At 40.1% G+C, this 19,183-nt stretch overlaps 1 protein-coding gene across 8 annotated transcripts in view; it reads right to left on the bottom strand.

The window, feature by feature from the left end:
• Positions 1-19,183, bottom strand: part of sdk2 (sidekick cell adhesion molecule 2) — a 412,574-nt gene that overhangs the window by 113,796 nt on the left and 279,595 nt on the right. Inside the window, exon 1 of one of the 8 annotated variants that reach the window (XM_062970851.1) lies at positions 6,151-6,169. The exons of the other annotated variants lie outside the window; for them this stretch is intronic. The gene's annotated coding sequence lies outside the window, so the exon portion shown is untranslated. Of the gene's footprint in view, positions 1-6,150; positions 6,170-19,183 lie in introns of those variants that run through there. 8 annotated transcript variants of the gene reach the window in all.

Raw genomic sequence — 19,183 nt, 5'->3', positions numbered from 1 at the left:
AACAACTTTCATCCGCTCTTGCTTGGACCTCTCTCTCTCTCTCTCTCTATATATATATATATATATATATATATATGTTGTCAGAGCATAAAACATTCAGAAGGATTGACGAAACCAACAAGTGAAGCATGATGCCATCAAATGATCTTACCAGGGCCTTTTGGATACTTTGCATTTTAATTAGGGATGCTATAGGTTTTGTTCCAAAAGACAAATGCCAGTTAAAGGACAGGGCTACATCTTGGTTAATTTTCTATTCTGCCTTTGTAATTTGATATTTTAAATTGTTTGGGGAGAAAAGTTAACCACATTGCTGTAGATGAAATGAGCTAGCAATGCATATATTCTGGGGAAAATGAGAAGTTTCTCTAACAGTAATTATAATAGTTCCAAGCACAATGGTAACTGATTACTGATAGAGTTCTAATTTTTAGAATTTTTCTCTAATTATTTAAAAGTAGCCAAGATGTGTGAAAACATGTATTATAATGTAATGTTTCAGGTTGCTGTGCTCAGGAAGGAAATACACCTGTGTAAAGAGTGCACCCTGTAACTAGAAAGGAAACACGCAAACAAAAAGGGCCATGTTTATACTGCAAAAAGGAGTAAACCGTCCTTACTTGTGTTAACATCATAACCTAACCCAGTTAAACTCTTTCTTACTACATAAGGAACCAATTATAACTTGCAAGATGGAGGGAAGGAAGATAAAGAAAGAACTATTGATCCAAAGTAAAGGCATCACTCAGATACATAGGATAGACTGCAAGGACTTTGGGTTTAAGCCAGGGTCACCAAGTATTGAAACACTTATGAGAAAAATAAGAACTTCCGCCAGGCAAGATTATACAAGTTTCTGTTGGTCCCTTGTGCTCTGCTCAGCACTATTATACCATTTCCACAAATAAAAAATACATTGTTCTACCTGTATGTAATGCACAATTCTCTTGGGTAATTCGTACAATGCTATACCTTTGAACTGCAAAATCCATATTCCAGCACAGACCAATTGCTTTCCTGTTCTGCTAAAAAACAATGATATATCAGTTTCACCTTGCCACCATATTATTCTCTACCAAGACCCCTTCATTTTAATCACGTTAAGAGTGGAAGGAGCTTTACAATGAAAAGCACCTGGCAAGTATTCAGAGGACACTCCCATGGCTTCCTTCTGAAACATTTCTGGTGGAAGGTTTTGCTGTGGGACCATGTACAGTGCTTAAAATGCCAGTGTCACAGACAGCAGTTTCTGAAAGATGTTGGGCTTCTGAACTCCTGACTTTGACTTTATGATTTTGGACTTCAAGGAAAGCACATCCCTGCTCTGTGACATGAACATCAAAAACTGTCAGAATGAAACAAACCAGAGCAAGAGGCCAGAGCTCTTGAGTTTGCATGGTTTCAGGCTTGGCAGTATACATATTCCATGGGTCTGCTCATAGAAAGAGAAAGACTAGGAAAGACTGCAGGTTTAGAGGTTTATGACTCCAAAAGAGTTATGCTATTCTCTTTGCTACCTAACCTTTCATCAGTCTCAGCAAACTTAAATATAGCATCTACACAAATGACCACTGCTCCCTGAAGAAAAAGATATCATTGGATGTCTATTCTCCTGCCTTCCAATTCAGGGCTGTGTAAAATATAGATATTAGCTCATGTGCTATTTATATAATGAGCTGTGAAAAAAAATGGAGTTGTGTTTAAATAGCTCTAATTTTTTTAATCATGTCAGAAGTGACTTGAGAGCATACTGCAAGTCACTTCTGGTGTGAGAGAATTGGCTGTCTACAGAGACATTACTCAGGGGATGCCCGGATGTGTTACCATCCTTCTGGTAGGCTTTTCTCATGTCCCTGAAAGTTAGAGCTGACATATGGGAGCTAACCCCATCTCACAGATTCAAACTAGAAACCTTCAGGTCAGCAACCCAACCTTCAGGTCAGCAGTTCAACTGGCACAAGGGTTTAACCCATTGTACCATCATGCCTCTAATGAACACATCCTATTCAGGCAACTGCAGCTGTTGGCTTCCATGTCACTGGGACTTGTCTACCTCACTGAATGGGCAACTCTGGTGATGTCGGTGGTGGGCAGAATACTCCCACAATTTTGCAGCCATTTGGCAAGAGTGACAGTGACCAGGAAGGTAAGTGATAGTCCAGTCTGTAGACTCTGCCCTACTTACAGGTCTGGCACAGAGTGTGTAGACATCTCCAATGCTTCTTGACCAGTGTAGAGACATCCCAGAGCTATAAATGTCTAGTTTTAACCTGAGTTTGAAGAGAGCTATCCACGGTGCTGAAGCTATATGGGGAATAGGTGTCCTCTGCAGGTATTTTTTAAAATGCAGATTAAACCTGAAGGGGATTAAATGCCCTACTGGCAAGAAATCACCAATCATCAGGACATGGGAGGCTCCTAAAAGATGAAAGACAGAAGAAAATCTTGTTTATTCCTGCTAGACCATAGCTTATAGAAACATTGCATGCCACTCAAAAGGAATTTGACAGATTTTGTGAATCTGAGGAACAACCTTGTATGCTAAACAATATTTTTTTCCTAAATGAAACTGTTTTATTTTGTACTGGGATAATCATGTTGTATTCACTAGATGAGATAAATATGTTTCTCAATATGATAAGAAGACAGAGGAAAATTGCTTCGCTACATGCATTTTCAAAGCATGCTATCAGGGTGGAGGAGGCACATTTCAGGACATGGTGTGGAACTGTGCAATAGGTCTGGAATAGGATGAAGGCTAGCTGGAAAAACTTTCCTTCAGGCTACAGATTCACATTAGCAAGCTAGAGATAGAGGATTAATCTTAGGCATTCACACAGTTCCTCAATAGCAATGAGAGAAACAAGAAGTTGGAGACTCAGAGGAAATAAGTAAAAGAATCCAGACTGCTTCCAGCCCCCACTCCCTTAAATTTAATCAAGTAGTAAAAACTGCCGGAGGCTCCTTTGATACGAGTTTGTTTGTTCTTTTCAATACACAGTTTAAATTAAACTTTAATAATGAGAGGCGATCATCTAATGGTTGCTGCAAAGTCTAGAGATAATTCTCATCCAATGCACACATGTGTCTGGTTGCCTGCAGCATGCAGGAAAAAAAAAGCTTTACTACCTGGGGACAAGGAGGACACGTGAGTTCCCCACAAGAGAGCGGGTGAGTTCAATATCTGAACTCTTTATGCTGGTGTGGTGGCTGCCCATGTGGCAGGTGTGTGCCAGGAGGGTCCCAAGTACAGAGGATGATCCGAAACTTGTTCTAGGGCACCAAGGGTGACAGCAATGCCTTGCGATAGTGCATGAGAGGTGTCAACAGCTATATGCCACTCCAGAAATACTGTCTTGCTTGAAATTCCCTATTACTCAGAATACTTTGCTTCTGAAGGACATGAGAGCGGGCCTTATCTGTTCTGGCACCCCAGTAATGCAATCCCACCCCTGCCCCAAAGCTTGTTGAACTACACTGTGGTTTTTTCAATGTCACATAAAAACCTGGTTGTTTACAAAAGACCTTTGGAACTTGATCTCTTTGGATAGAGGTCTGAATATAGGTATTTTGAATATGACAACAACACTACAACAGAAACAAGAACAACAAAGCCTGTTTGAACTAGAGGATTAAGAGCCACTGTGTACAGTGGTTGGCAATGCCAGACCAAGCATGCATCTATATTGTACCAGAATTAATGTGCTGTAGTATTAAGCGTCATGGTCCAATATTATGGAATCCTGGGATTTGTAGTTTGGTGAGGCACAAGCACAATGGCAGAAAAGGCAAGATCTTGCAAAGCTACAGCTCACAGGATCCCATAGCATTGAGTCTTGATCTGCCCACAGAATGATAGCAAGAGGGTAAAAGTCTAACCTCTATAGGATGGAGGTTCTAGAGCCTATGGGCAGCCACTGAAAATGCTCTCTCTTGTATTCCTACTCTATGTAACTGTGAGAAAGATGAGAAGGAAGAAATAGATGTTATTTTATGTGATGTGTTTAATAATGTTTAATGTTTTATTAGGGGAGGGTCAACTTTGATGTTTTATACTGTTTTTTATCAAGGGCATTGAATTGTTGCCAACACTGTGAACTGCCCTTCGCCCCCTTCGCGGTTGAGCAGGGTGGTATATAAATACCGCAAATAAATAAATAAATAAATAAACCTCCATAGGTTATCTCAAAACATGAGCAGGTTCTAATACAAAGAGGTGACTTAATCCTGGCTCTCTTTCATACAAATCCCCCATTCTATTAGCTCTGCAGAACATGAAGAGGTCTACCATATTTCCTTATCCATTGTCAAAGTCATGAACTAACTATATAATATGACAACACATGGCAATCCTGATTCTGAAGTAATATCAAGGAGAACCTGCTGCAAAAGGAAATAGCATAGTGGGCACACTGGAATGAAAACATATGGCTACTATGGAAATAATGATATGAGTAAAGTCAGATGCCATTATTCAAAATAAAAGGGCACCCTTAAATGTAAATGCATCCGTGTGTGTGTGTGTGTGTGTGTGTGTGTGTGAGAGAGAGAGAGACTTTCTTTCCTAAAAGAGACTTTCCCAGACCTAATCTGAATACTATTCAAAGCTTTCAGTTCCAAAGTCAGTGCCAGCACAACTAAACTCTTTTCTAGAAGCTGATGTCAAAACCCATCCTGTTATTTCTCAGCTCATATCTAACCTTCCCTCCTCCTTACTTTTGCAGCCAGTATTTATATGCCTTAAGCCCCTTCATTTATGCACAACTTTCTCCTCCTGCCCTTTGCACACTGTACTTGATTTCTGGGAAAACACTGTTCATTGCTAAATCCAGAGTTTTTCACAAACCCAGACCTACAAACCAAGATAGAATGAAAATTTCCAGTTCTAATTTGCAATGCTTATAAACTGGCAATGCATGATTTCCTGAACACCAGGGAGTCAATAATAAAACAGAAGATATGGAGGAAGTGCGGGGAGAGGAAGGAGTGCATGAACATAGGGTTCATTCACACGATGACAAGCCATCATTAGGTGGTATTTTCAATTAAACTGACATTTATCCTGGTTTGCCATGTGACTTGTCAGAACTTATTGGAATTCCCTCCATTCCCCCATTTGCTCATCTTGGCCTGCTGTGTTGTTTGTTTCTTGTCTTGCTGTGATTCACCTTCCAGTTTTCCCCAACCTCTGTTATTAGTTTATTAAGGAGCACAGGAATCTCCAGAGCTTGGAATGCTACGCTTAAAAATTAATTTGTTGACATTAATTGTAGGAAATGAAGATGATAATTAGTGAATGCTGGAGGGGCATGATTGAATTTGTTGTGTTAATGGTTGATTAATTCACAAATTAAGTCATTACTAAGAAATTAATTATATAAATGAATGAAATAAAACACAAGGTACAATAGTACACAAAATCATCATCCTTGTATCTTCAGAGCCAAGTGGGGGGAGCTCTTTGTTTCTATAAGGCTTTATCAAAATACATTCTTTTTGCATGGTTATTCAGAAATCACAGGAGCAGCACAGTCCACAAAACCAGTTTATCAATGTGTATTCAAAAGTATGAGATACTTGATTTTTCCAGAATACACTCAAACAGTCAGTGTGGGCATCAAAACTCACCCTTCACATTTCCTTAAAGGTAAAGGTTTTCCCCTGACGTTAAGTCCAGTCGTGACCGAATCTGGGGGTTGGTGCTCATCTCCATTTATAAGCTGAAGAGCCAGCATTGTCCGTAGACACCTCCAAGGTCATGTGGCTGGCATGACTGCATGGAGCACTGTTACCTTCCCACCGGAGCGGTACCTATTGATCTACTCACATTTGCATGTTTTCGAACTGCTAGGTTGGCAGCAGCTGGGCTAACAGTGGGCTCTCATTCCGCTCCCGGGATTTGAACCTGGCACCTTTTGGTCCGCAAGTTCAGCAGCTCAGCACTTTAATGCATTGTGCCACCAGGGGCCCCTCAACCTCATACCCATCCATCTTTTATAAAGGCGTATGTACACCACAGTTGTCTATGCATATACCACCTCTACTCTTCCATTTGCACAGACCTTTCTCTAGATATCCATCTAGATAAATCGTTCATCCACTTACACACCTTACCCATCTATATATCTCATTAGATGTAAACCTGTGTACCTTTAATACATATGCAGTACAATGCAATACATATGAAGACTGAAGGAGGGCAAATGTTGTCCCTATCTTTAAGCAGAAGCAGAAGATTAAAAGTTGACAGTCATCTTCTCATGACCACAGCTTTGCCCGACTTCCTTCACAGTGGCTGCGGGAACCAAGCAAAAAACCAATCCTTAATCAATATACTGTAATGTGAGGTTAACACCACCAGGCTTCTATTCAAGTTGTATAGTATTAAGTAAACACAGCTGTCTATTCTAAACAATGTAATGAACTGTATAACACAATAGTGGTTCAACACATAAGTAGTACACAATATGTATATTGGAGCATCATATACATATAACATTCACAGAAACAATACTCAGTCCTGAGGTATATAACTCAAAAGTATCTAACTCAGTATTATAAATCAAACAAAATCAAACAAAATGATATAATTCTCTGCAGTCCTAAAAGGATTGGATTGGCTTAAAGGCAAACCGATTCAGAGTCTCTGCAGTTCTGGAAGGATTCCTCAGGACTCCACAGGTTTTGGAACAATAGTAAAGTCAAGTACCCTGTACACTCATTTCCAACAAAAATCTCACCCATATAACAGTTTTAAATTTCTTGCTCTAGAGAAGGTTTGTGCTGCTGGCTACACAGACATCAAAACTAGTCTCCTCAGAAGGGAAGCCTTCTGGATTTACAAACTGAGGACCATTACCCCTCATGGTCTAAATGACAAATTGGACCTCACCTGCTTCCTGTAATCAGGTATTTAAATCACTAGGGGACCATGAATGGCTGCTCGCACCACAAAATCCACAGCAGCATATTGATACTGCGAACATGTGAGTAGATATGTTTACTACTATATCTGGGAAAAAGATAATTCCTTGTTTGTAACTTAGAATACCGCATATCTTGGGGTGCTTTGACATGTCTATTTTCACAAGGTCTATACAATTGATGATTTATATGTTATAAAGAGCACAACATTAGACAAATTTCCTTTTATTTTTATTTCTGTTAAGAATTAAGAATACCTGATGCAGAGCCATCAATAAAGAAATAATAAAGCTTTTACCGCTTACCAGAAGAAGGGTTACCGAAACTGGGATAAAACCCGGGAACCAGTTGTAAACGGCGTGTAAACTGCGTGTAAACAGCGTGAATGGATATGTTACCAGCTACTCAGGAGCTACATCAACTTTGACTCTGTCTACTTGGCTTTACTATTGTTCCAAAACCTGTGGGGTCCTGAGGAATCCTTCCAGAACTGCAGAGACTGAATCGGTTTGCCTTTAAGCCAATCCAATCCTTTTAGGACTGCAGAGAATTATATCATTTTGTTTGATTTATAATACTGAGTTAGATACTTTTGAGTTATATACCTCAGGACTGAGTGTTGTTTCTGTGAATGTTATATGTATATGATGCTCCAATATACATATTGTGTACTACTTATGTGTTGAACCACTATTGTGTTATACAGTTCATTACATTCTATTCAAGTTGGCCAGACCAAAGCAAGGGCTTCTGTTCCTTTAAGCATGGTATAGAAAGAGGAATTCCACCTGGCATGCCTCATGCTGGGGAGAATTTGTCCATCATCTGAACCCAGAGAGTTTTCAAAGAATTAACATAAAGTTGAGCAACCAGCCATAAAGTAAACCTTTACAACAACAACAACAATAAAGTAAACCTTTAAAACAAGAGAGAAAATAATAAAGCTATGTAATAGTGGAGGTGTCCTTTTCAATGGCTGTCCCAAGCTAAACAACCCACTGAATCTTACTCATTGTTGTCCTGGTGTGAATGTGTGTTGTGCCTTTTGTTTAACAAGGAGGTTTTTATTTTGTTGTGAGTCATTTTGTAACCCAAACTAGGGAAAAATGGAATTGAAATAAATTCTGTAACAAAAAGAAACACTCACGCCAATGGGTATCTATGCAGACAAAAAAAATGTGTTGGAACATGTTTTCTCTTTAATATGCACATATACATACACACACATGCAGCACTCATGAGGGCCATCAGAAGCAGTGACGTAATGTTAAGCACCCCAACATCCCCTCAAACCTTCTAAAATCCCACAAATCTGTTTTTAAATTTGGAGATTGCAACTATAAATAACTTTCACATCTGCGTTTTGGTCCAGTTTTGCATCTTAAGATGACATAGCACAGTTCACAGCTCACCATGTGAGAGTGGGGAAAAACCTGGCCCTCACAACTCTCATAGCTGCCAATCTCAACACAAAGCTTTAAAAAAGTACTCCCTGATCACATGTCTATCACTCCCATCTACCAGCCATTACCGCACACAGCAACATTTGGGCCTTCAAAACAAGCATCAGTTGCTACCTCTCCCCAGTGCAACGTGCCCTGAATTTTAGCTTGGGAGAATGGTGGGGTATGAATTCAACAAACAAGACAAAACATTTAAAATATAAATTTCAGCTTTAAAGAAAATCAGGCATTGTCTACCAGTGCTCAAAAAGGGCAGGCAGAACATGAACAATCCCTTACTTTGCCTCTCCTTGAGACATTTCAGAAAGCCCTAGAACAGGAATAAGGAACCATTATCGATGGAGGGCATGTATAATTTCAGTCTGGAAAAGCCTGAGGGGATGTAGTGGGTAGTGCTAAGGGCACAGGCCAAAGGAAAAATTATGGACAGGGATTCCGTACTTTTAATAGTTATGTTGAAGAGGACATTTCAGCAGATACTGCTTCTTATGAGGTAAATCCAGATTATTTGAGAGACTGGTCCTCCCCATATGAAGTTATTAGACTTTCAAGATCTGCCCAGTGTGTGTGATTCTCTCAGTTCTGCAACCGTCATAGGCTTGCTTGGTGAGGACATAAAATTAAGCTCTTACAGAGGATAGTGGCTGCTCTCACCCATTGAAAGATTTGCCAATCCCTTCTCTGTGGTCCTTTTACTGGCAGGCAAAGACATTTTTACTTTTGCAGGCTTATAGTGTATATTGGGATGCGTGTTTTTTTTAAAACTTTTGTATGTCTTTGAAATTATTTTTCTTTACTTGGTAGTATGAAAAGCAATATTGACTGACATATCTCCTTTATACAACAATGAAAGTTACTGGAGACCTCTCCAGTTTTCAACCCGACAACTCTGTGCAAAGGCAATGCATGAACTCATCAATACTTTCCAGGGCAAGAACTTTGAGGCCTGCAAAACTTCAACAGTCTGTCTCCAGGGCAGTGTGTCATGTAAAAACCTTGCCAGCCTGCCAGTCCAAGCTCATTTCCTTGAAAAACCTTCCCAGACTTTGAATGGCTCCTTATCTCAGATCTCTAATCACTGAGAGGAGAAAAGAGCAAAACAAACCCATCCCTGGGCCCTTCTCCCCCCCCCCTCTGCCCAGCCCAAGGAAGCAGATTTCAAGGCCAATATAGCAGGAAGGCACCCCAGCACCCCTAACTGAAGGACAGAAGGAGGCAAGCTTTTGTTCATCAAACAAAGACAACAGGGAATAGAGTGGATGGGGCAGAGTGTGCAGAATGCCACTGTTCGGCTTGTTGGATGTGGGAAGGAACATATTGATTGTTGATATTGATCTTAACGTGTTTTTCAAAGATCTGGAAATTCCTCTGTTAAGGAATATTGTTGTTGCTGTGTGCTTTCAAGTTGTTTCCGACGTGCGGCGCCCTGAGGCAAACCTAAGACAGGGTTTTCTTGGCAAGATTTGTTCAGAGGGGTTTTTGCCTTTCTCTTCCTCTGACTTAAGGATTACAGGCAATTGAAAAGGCACTAGAATATTTATACGCAGCAGAATCAAGAGCATTGCAAAGGGCTGTGATGAAGAGGGATTGCACAGGCTTGGAGTTTGCTTGTTGTGGATAAGGCAGCCCTTTCATCTGTCTGAGTTCACTGATGAATCTTGACCTTAGCTCGCACACCTTGTATTGCTCTACTGTTGCTTCTTTCCTATATGTAGCTACACAAAAAGTAAGCACAATTTCATTCAAGACAGTGCCATTTGATTTCAAGTGAACATCCATTGTTCTGTTAGCCCTAATCCTCTGCCACCATATGAACCTGCTTCCTTGCTTCAATTCCCTATTTTGCCTGCTATTTCACGAGTTATGCCGCAATGCTGTATTGTTGTTTAGCGGCATTGAATTTTGCCAGATTTGTAAGCTGCCTTGAGTCCCCTCGGGTGAGAAAAGCGGGATAGAAGTGATGTAAATAAATAAATGCTTCTGCTATATCTCCTTGGTCTAACAAACATGAAGTTAAATAAAAACAAGGAAAAGATACTAAACTATCTGGTTATAGGAACAAGAATTGTTTTTGCCAAAATATGGAGATCATCTCAGATACCAACCACAGATCAATGGACAACGAAGATACGGGAGATAAAGAACATGGATAGGCTAACATTTTTGATGAGAAACCACCAAGGCAAACCAATAAAAGAAACAGACTGGTCAAATCTGGAAGATTACTTAAAAACAAGCAAAGATACAAGCATAGATAGCGAAAAAAGAGCTAGAAAACCTGAGAAAGATCAAAACTAAAAATATAATAGCTAAGAAGGAGAAAACCCCCAGATCAGAAACTGCAATCATCCCTCCCTCAAAAAAACAAAAAATCAAAAAACAAAAAACAAAAACTGTAATTATTCCCCCCTCAAAAATCAAGAATTGTGGGAAGGAACTTTATGACATCTCTACCAACAAAGAAACCTACCTCACAAACCCTCCTCATAACTCTGTTCCCCCTGCACTTTTTTTTTGTTTTTGTTTCTGTCTTTGTTTCTTTCCTCCCCTTTTTCTCCTTTTTTCTTTTTTTTATTATTTATGTATTAAAAAGTCTTCAATAAAAATGATTAAAAAAATATAAATGCTTCTGAAAAGAAGCTTCAACCCCATCCATTGCAGTTTTCTTTCTTTTTCTCAGGCAAGCTGCAAGTTTTAATTCTAGACAGCCATTGGAGGAATTTTTCATGGCAGTTCGCCCACTCCATGTTTGCACTGAAAGAGCCGATCACTGGTTCCAGCAACACTCATTGCCATCTGAAGATGCCATGTGATGCCTGGAGAAAACTCAGAGCCAAAGCTTGATGATGCTGGCAGAGGAAACAAGGACCTGAGGGTCGTCTTCTCTTGTCAGGGCCGTATGCCAGTTCCCATTTGCTTGCTAGCTTATGCACTCTCACTCTCGTTCTTTCTGCCCATGCTTCTCTATCTGTGAAAACCCTTGCCAACTGGTCAGAAAACCCATCTCCATGTATTTATTAGAACTATGCATTAATTTCAAAGTGATACGCAGATGGGAAGATTAGCAGTTCTTGATGCAAAGGATGCTGTCACCCTTTCACCTCCCTGTCCCCCGCCCAGCATTTTGAGCCTAATGGGTGAACTGGGAATAGTGATTGGCCCAAATGCAATATGCTGATCTAGTCAGTCCCATACTATGATCTATAGATGAATATCACAACAGAACCTGTAGGTGGCAGTATAGGACCCCCCAACTCTAAAACTACCAATCAGGTTAAATTAGGTCAGTTATAATAGTTTTCATGGGGAGTTTGTATCACTCTGCCTCTTTTCTCAAGGCCTTGACGTCCGTTATTGATGAAATGAAAGGGCAATGGATAAAGAAGGCATGCCAGAGACTATCAGCATCCCTCCCATTAAACCAGTGAAGGAGACGATGGAATTCATCTATAATTAGCATAAATGAGCTAGGATAACAGTTGGCAGGGGTGATCACCCTGAGCCACACTTGGGATCTGTGTCAACAGGCAGCACCCCAAAAGTTGTCAGCAATGGCTTGAGGTTATACTTAAGCTTGATGGCTTGTAATGAAGCACAACCAAATGTCCTATCAGGGTTTTCCACTTTTCTTCTGGGGACTTTGAGTTAAAGGTTGGTGGCAGTGGGTAGGAGATGGGGGTGTTTCAGGAATCAATTATTATTTAAAAACAGGCTGCTTGGTTGTCAGAGCTCATTTCTGCATTTTAAGCTCAGACTCACAACTCACGCTGCTAGAGAAAGGAGTGGAATTATTCAGGAGGGCTGTCTCCTCTGGATGTGGGTTTGTAGAACTGATATGACATTCTAACAATTTGGGGCCCTTCAAATGACACTAGATACATGAGACTCCTAGATATCACAGGTTGAACACAGACACAAGATTCCAAAAGTAGCTACAAGGCATTTCTGGCTCACTGTCTGGGCTGAAATTCCAGATCCGCACACCTGTATTTAGTAATGTTTCTCTCCAGAAGTGTGAGATGGGAATGTTTTTCTTTAGAACACCATTTTAAAGTGGTATACATGTATTAATCCAGTCTATGCTTTCTTACTAGCATTTGTGCATGTATTAATTTTTTTTTTCCGTGTCAGGAGCAACTTGAGTCGCTTCTGGAGTGAGAGAATTGGTCGTCTGCAAGGACGTTGCCCAGGGGACGCCCAGATGTTTTGATGTTTTTACCATCCTTGTGGGAGGCTTCTCTCATGTCCCCTCATGGAGCTGGAGCTGAAAGAGGGAGCTCATCCGCACTCTCCCCGGGTGGGATTCGAACCTGGCAGCTTTTAGGTCAGCAACCCAACCTTCAAGTCACTTAGTCCACTATGCCATTTGGGGGCTCCATATATATTAATCACAAGTACACATACAAACACCATATAAAACCAGTCTGAAATGCTCCAAGGAGGAGGCTTGTTAATGAAATCACAGGAGCATTCGAGTAGCTATCCTTCACAGCCAGGTTTTTCACATTCAAGCTGAACTATCATGAAAAGTTTCTCCTGTGCAGACTGAGCATTTCATATCCAGAATTCTGAAATATGAAATACTCTGAAATTGTCCACATTGGGTAGCTTAGATAGTAACATCTTTACTTTTTGATGGTTCAATATGTACAACTTTGTTTCATGCATAAAGTTTAAAATATTGTATAAAATTACCATCAGGCAATGCGCATAAAGTGTATATAAAATATAAATGAATTTCATGTTTAGATGTGGATCCCGTTTCCATGATATCTCACTATTTATGTATAAACAAACAAACAAATAAATAAATAAATAAAGATTTCCAACATTTAAAAAATCAAGACATTTCTCATCCCAACCATTTTGAATAAGGGCTACTCAACCTTATTACCTTTCTCAACAAGGAGGTAAGGGCATGGGGAAAAAGTTGACATGTTTAAGGGACAACAGAAGCACAAATTACCCTGCCAGTGCTAACATTATTTCATCCATGTTACACTAAATTCTCCTGTGTAAGAGTCAAATTACTGAGGATCTCCAATAGGCCCCAAGCTATCCCTGTGGCATGTGCACATGACAAGAACAGGATGAGAGGAAGTCTCAGTTGTCCTTCCAGTTGTCTCTATAGCCATTTTTTGTTTTGGAAGTCCCATAACCTGTTGGCTTTACTACAGATCAGCAAGTTCATACACATAACACACAATTCTTACTACTGTTGCTCCTATTAACAAATGGGCTCACTGAAAAAGAAGGAGAATGGCTGGTAAGAAGAGGAAGCACAAAATTTTAGTAACTCCTGAGTGATGTTTAGAAACAATTGGCCAATAAATTTATATGGACTGTAAACTGTAAAATGATGGCTGGGTATGAGCCAGTCATGCAAGTGAGCTGGTTAGATAGGGATGGGAAGGATGCACTCACCCCTCTGCTCAGCTGAGAGGGAAGCACAGTGTAGCAAAGATCAAGCAAAGAGCTCCCTCCCCTGGCCAGCAAACACAATAAAGGTTATATAAGTATAAAACTTTATTTATATACCACTCTATCTCCCCAAAGGTTGAACATCCCTTATCCAGAATTCCTAAATCCAAAATAGTCAAAAATCAGAAATTGACTACATAGGTGGCTGAAATAGAGACATTTTATTTTCTGATGCTTCATTGTACAAAAACATGGTTTTATGAACAAAATCATTTTGAAATGTTGTATATAATTACCTTCAGGCTCTGGGTGTAAATAATTTTTGCTTTTGGACTTTGGTCTCATCTTCAAGATATTTCATTATAGATATTCCACAAATCTGAAAAAAAAATCCCAAACCCAAAACACTTCTGGTCCTAAGCATTTTGGATGACGGAGACTCAGAATAGCACAAAGAACAAGATGCCTGAAGCCCCTCCACATTCTCTCTCTCTCTCTCTCTCTCTCTCTCTCTCTCTCTCTCTCTCTCTCTCTCTCTCACACACACACACACACACACACACACAAATCAAGCATCATTGTGTCACCTGTGGAAGGGAAAGGGGCAAGAAATGTCTGGCAGCTGGTTTGACAGAAATATGAAGACTCGTGAGACAGACGGGATTCTAATGGCAATGATGTTCAGGGAGTAAAATTACCTATGGATAGTGATGGTAGTGGGAGCCGCTGACCACCACTTACTACCCGCAGCTGTTGTTGTGAACCCTTTCAGCAGTTGAGTCCTTGAGTGTCAGTGCTGATATTTAAAATGATCCTCACTTGCTTTAAATAAGATATTTCAATTCCACCAAGCTGTCAGGAGCTGAGGCGGACACCAGGAATAATGGGCAGAGTCTCCTTGTATTGTCCTAGTTAATAAATCAGCCACAACAGGAACACAGAGGAAGGAGAGAAGGAGAACAACACAAACACTCATGCATGCAGACTAACACAAGCATCTAAATACATGCAGACAGAAAAACATGAAGTTTAGACTCTGACAAAGACACAACATGAAGTAATACACACATACACAATGCCAGGGAAGCTATAAGTAATGGCAGATAGACCACTTATTCAATGCATCAAGTGTATCTCATAATGCCACATCTCTCATTACTATTCAATCTCTCATTCCTAAAATGAAACTGTAGCTTACTTATCAGGATGATGTGAGAGACTGATGCACAAACCAATTGTTCAGGGAAGTCATCACATCTAATCTATATCTTGATAGGTTAGTCCCGCTTTCCATAGCCATCCCATTGCAACAGGGATAAGGAGACCCAAGATCCAAAGCAAGCCTCTGTATATCCAGGTTAAAAGCAATATGTGGATACTTATTAAAAATAATTAATTTATCTCTAGCCTCTAGGCCATAAGCTTTCCAATTTTCTCAAGGAGAAAGGAAATTGTAGCCCTACTAGAAATAAAGCTTTAGTCATAGTGGCCCACTTTTGCTCTCCCAATGCTGTCTGTCATAGTATAGTATGGCCCTCCATATCCATTGGGGATATGTTCCAAAACCGCCCCATGGATACCTGAAACCATGGATAATAGTGAACCCTATAGTATGAGCATATTTAAATGGGAAGAATATAGTAGAATCATACTGGAAGACCTAGAATGTCCTACCAAACACTTTAGGAGTGATATTTTTTTGCGTGTGGGTAAGTGAAACAATGGATAGTGAGTGCACAGATATTGTATTAAGGAGGTGAAACATTCCAGATCCTCCCCCTCCCCATCTTACTGTAGTCAGGATGCTTTTTAGAAAAGGACATCCTCATCCTAGCCAATTGGTCAATTCTCCCTAAACCAGGGAGGACCCTGATCTCAAGCATTTTTCCTGCTTATAGAGAATAGAGTTGGAAAAGGCCATCCAGTCAACTCCCTGCCTTGCAGGAAACAAAGCACTCCTGACAGATATCCATCCAGTATCTGTTTAAAAGCCTCCAGAGGAATAGACTCCATCACACTCTCAGGCACACTGCCAATCAGCTCTTACCATTAGGAATGTTTAGGTGGATTCTCTGTAGTTGGAATCCATTGCTCCTGTGCTGTAGTCTCTGGAGGAGCAGAAAACAAACATTTCCCCTCTCAAATGCTTAAACATGGCTATCATGTCACCACTCATCTTCTCCAGGGTAAACATACCCAGCTTCTTAAACCACTCCTCATAGGGCAGTAGTTCTCAACCTATGGATCTCCAGGTGTTTTGGCCTACAATTCCCCAAAATCCCAGCCAGTTTACCAGCTGTTAGGATTTCTGGGAGTTGAAGGCCAAAACATATGGGAACCCACAGGTTGAGAACCACTATCACAGGGGATGGCTTCCAGGCTATTTGGGTTATCCTCTTCTGGACACTTTCCTGCTTGTCAATATCTTGTTTGATTGTAAAATAGAACTGAATATAGCACTCCCAGTGAAGCCTGGCCAAAGCAAAATAGAAGACTACTATTACTTTCATCTTGAGCAATCCCATTTAATCACTATGTAGCATGGATTTGGCTTTGATACATTTTGAATTTTAAGGTTAATACCACTGCCACTAGGTTTACTCTGGCAAAGAATGAATACAACAGCAGGAAGGTGGTAAATGATACCACATCCGTCTTGTAATCTTTACTGGAAGCAAAGCTTCACATGATGCTAAAATGCTTGGCAATCTTAGAGATGCTGTTTCACCACAAATTCCCAAATGCTTTTAGTAATATTCAGGCCTCCGCAGATGACAGCAAACATCAGGAAGCCTCGTGCATTAATGTGTTATTGTTTCTCCTCAATATCTACATACACCACAGAAATGTGTAGCTCACAAGTATTGCTGACAGAACACAGAAGATAATGTCCATATCTTCTCCTTACTGTTCGCTTCAGTCTTTCCAGGCATGTAGCATGTATGTAAAGAGTGAATAGCTTGCTTATGCTCTACAGCTATCTTCTTTTCAAGTCATCCAAAACCACTCTCCCCCTCTCCCCTCGGGGGTGCTTTGAATGCGATTTCCTGCTTCTTAGCAGGGGGTTGGACTAGATGGCCCATGTGGTCTCTTCCAACTCTACTATTCTATGATTCTATGATTCTATGATTCCTCTGTGCTTCTCTTTGCTCCATGCCTGAATGACAGTTAACAACACAAGTTACCTTGCACTGTATAGAGATCTGCTCCCTCCTTTTCCCACTGAGTTCCCTTTTGAGACTGAACACAATTCATATGAGATTGATCTGCCATTCTGAAATGTCCAGAGTCATCCATCAGCAAGCAATGATCACTGGTGCACTTAAAAACTGTCAGACTAATAGTCTCTGCTCTCCCCTGTATCAACCCAACCCTGATCCCTGAGTTATAAGGTGTGAATTTGGCTTTGGTCACAGCTCTCCAAGATTTCCTTTCCTTAGGCAACTGGTGCAGAAATTCCTTCAGCATTGATCATGAAAGCATGAGATTGCTTGCATGGATTTCATTTCAAGGATGATGTGCCAATACAGAGATCATGAAGCATGGTTTTGTAAACTGTGCAATGAATGCTCAGAAGTAATGGACACAGTATCTGCTTTGTTTAGAATTTGCCATCTCCCCAGTTCTATATGACGACTAATGTTTTTGCTGTGTACAGGTCATGCTAAATTCCTTTCAACATCAAGGAGCAAATGAACTCCAGTAGGTTCCTTCATCTGGAGAATGCTCTCCCTTTTAAATTGTGCAAGCATTATGAATTGTAAATATAAACACAGCTTAGAATATAGGGAACATGGATATGCAGTTGGTCCTCCATATTTGTAGGTTTGACTTCATCAGATTTGATTCCTTATGGATTGATTATTATGTTCTCTCTAGGACTCTCCAAGTCCTCTAGTGAGACTCCATGATTAATCACAGAGTCATGCTGGAGGACCTAGAGATCCCTAAAGTGGTATTCTCTCTAAGGAAAAATTTTGCTTTTTTAATTTGTGGTTTCCATTTTTGTCAGAACTTGTGCCCCTAACTTCAGTGAATATGGAAGGCCGATTGCGAATGCAAATAATATCTTTAGGACTGAGGTAAACGCATCGTGATGAACATGGTGCATTGAACAAATGTGTCTTTGTTTTAAGATGCTTATGGATTTCTGTAGCTTCAAAAAGTGAGTTGCAAATCAAATACCATCTATCCCCTAGTTCCCATTGTAAAATGAGTTTCTCCATACTTTCGGTGAGTGTTCTGAATGAAACCTTTTGAAAATATCCCCTTACTTTCCATGAAATTTGTGCTGAAGCTTTCATTAATTATGAAATTACATGGAAACCACAAAGCCAGCCACTTTGTAGGCGCAAACATGGAAGTTATTTAATTTGATTTCCTTATTCTTATGAAACTCTATCCAATTGCTGTGAACTCTGTGATTAGGCCATCAGATCAAGTAGTCTTTTTTAATGAGTATCTTCTCTTGAGTCTTGCAAATATTTTAAGTGGTTGTCAAAACTTTCTCTTGATCACTGTACGCACTCGGAAATGTCATCATTACCAGTACCCTTTTCCACTTGTTGTACCAGTTGCACAGGACATGAACCAAAGGACAAAGAAGCCCTACCAATCAGCAAACACTCCCATCTTTGGATACCAATCATTACCTACACCCTGAGTTCAATTTTCTGCTACTCCAAGACTCCATCAGTGGTTGGCAAGGTAGTAAATTTACTAGGCTGTAGTCCAAAATTAAAATTGAGCTATCCAAAATAATGAACTATATTCCATTCAAACAGATTCATTACCTTGGATAGCTTCTTTAACACCAGACTTAAACCTATAGCGGACTCACCAACCCATCAACATGGGGCCCATACCTGCCACAGGACCTCAAGATATAACAATAGATGCACACTCAAGAATTCATTTAGGTGAGGACTACTCAGCATTTATGTTTCTCCTTTACCTAGTGCCACATATTTATACCTATTCATTTCCATGACAAACAGATGACAACTTTCTTGAGGGCAACTACTAGGCTCTGGAACTATCTACCAAAGGAAGCAAGACTGGTTTCCTCCTCTTTGAGGCAGTAAAGATCTTTCTGTACAAGCCGGACTTTGGCAATTGACCTTGCTTTGTTGTGAATTGGGTATTTAATTCACTAGGGACCATGTTTTATTTTTATAAGCGAGTTTTTAAATGTGCCTTTTAGGTTTATTAAACTTTCATTCCTTTTATGTTTCGATTGGAATTGTAATGTTTTATTTGAATTACCTTTAATTCCATCTATGATTATAAAGAGGACCAAAAATTGAGTAAAGAAAAGAAATGAGAAGTATAACCTAACATGTGGCACATGATTGGGAAGGCTGATATAATTCAGT

Source organism: Anolis carolinensis, chromosome 2, assembly GCF_035594765.1.
Source record: "Anolis carolinensis isolate JA03-04 chromosome 2, rAnoCar3.1.pri, whole genome shotgun sequence".
Taxonomy (NCBI): domain Eukaryota; kingdom Metazoa; phylum Chordata; class Lepidosauria; order Squamata; family Dactyloidae; genus Anolis; species Anolis carolinensis.
This window is presented reverse-complemented; position numbering and strand designations above follow the sequence as displayed.